The following is a 1,824-nucleotide window of genomic DNA, read 5'->3' as shown; positions in this document are numbered from 1 at the left end:
ATAGGTAAGAAAAATAAACTTATAGAAGTAGCTACTATAGTTCTAGACCCTTAGTACCTAATAGAATATAGGAAAGGTAAAAACTAGCGAATATACTACTAGGACTTATATCTAGTGTATTATAAAATAAAACACGCGAACTATTAGCTATAAGAATAGCTAAAAAACGAGCAGGCGCTTAAGCAACAGAACGGCTAGAGCAGCTAAGAATAAGGTCCTATAGAGCAGCCACGGATAAAAAAACGCAAACCGCGACTATTGCTACTTTAGTAGGAAAAGCCTATAATATAAAAAAAGGAAGGAACCTAGCAATATAGCCTAACTCTATTCCTATTTAGAACTATAGATATATAATTCTATTAGTTAAAATTAGTAGGAACCTAGTAAGAGTACTGCTAGACAGTAGTACGCAGGGAAATTTTATATTTTACAACTTTATTAGGAGAAACCGGATCCCTTAGTAATAGAAAAACAGACCGTATAAACTATATATAGTAGATAGTATACCTATATAATATAGTAATAGGCAGGTAACTATAGAAACTTAACTAGGTATTATACAGATTAAAAAATATAGAGAAACTATTAGTATAGATATAACTAATACGGCGAGATATAATATAATCTTAGGTATACTATAGCTAAAGCAGTATAACCCCTAAGTTAATTAGAAGTCTAGTAAAGTAAGGATTTAACCGGAAAGCGGACTAAAAGGCACCCTGCGCTAGAATAAGCCTAAGCAAAAACAAGATATTAATATAAGAGGTAAGAAAGCCTAAAAAGAAAATAGGGCAGTAAGCTAACAGTAGCCTAAACCCCTAAGCAGCCGGCAGCTAGCCGAGGCAGTAAAAGCACTAGTTATGCCAGAAGAATATAATAAATTTAAAGAAATCTTTATAGAAAAGGTTTAGAATATACTACTAAAGCACTAACTTTAGGATTACTATATTCCCCTAGTACTAGGCGAATAACTACAGTTTAGACTAATCTACTTACTAGCCTAGAGCGAGCTGGAAGTGCTAGAAGAATACCTGGAAAAGAACCTAAAGTAAGGATTTATTAGACTATTAGAATTGCTTGCAGGTTACTTTATAATATTTATCCCGAAACTAAATAGTAAGCTACGCCTTTATATAAACTATAGATAACTAAATAAAATTATAATTAAAAACCGCTATCTATTACCTTTAATCTCCGAACTTAAAAACTAACTATATAAGGCTAAGTACTTTATAAAAATAGACCTACGCGAAGGGTACTATTTAATTAGAATAAGAAAAAAAGAAGAATAGAAGACGGCTTTTAGAACTTAATATAAATACTTTAAGTATATAGTAATGCTATTTAGGCTTACTAATACACTAGTAATATTCTAAGCAGTAGTTAACTTAGCGCTAAAAGGCTAACTAGATTGGTTTATAGTAGTATACCTTAATAATATCCTTATATACTTAGAAATGCTAAGCAAATATAGGATACACGTATAAAAGGTACTTAAAAAACTTAAAAAATACAACTTTATAGTAAACCCGGATAAGTGCGAGTTCTATAGGCAGAGAGTCGGATTTCTAGAATACGTTATTAGTCCAGGACAGATTAAGATAGAAAAAGGTAAGGTGTTTTCTATCTAAGAATAGCTAGAGCCTATAAATTTAAAGGAACTATAGTTATTCCTAGGGTTAGCTAATTACTATAGGTAGTTTATTAAGGGCTACTCGAAAATTACAGAGCTACTTATAGGACTTACTAGAAAGAATATTAAGTATAAATAGACCTTAGAAGCGCAGAGCGCATTTAATAAGTTAAAGGCACAATTCGCCTTAA

The sequence above is a fragment of the Mytilinidion resinicola genome, assembly GCF_010093595.1.
Source record: "Mytilinidion resinicola strain CBS 304.34 unplaced genomic scaffold BDZ99scaffold_18, whole genome shotgun sequence".
In the NCBI taxonomy this organism is placed as follows: Eukaryota; Fungi; Ascomycota; class Dothideomycetes; order Mytilinidiales; family Mytilinidiaceae; genus Mytilinidion; species Mytilinidion resinicola.
Note: the sequence above shows the minus strand (reverse complement) of the source record.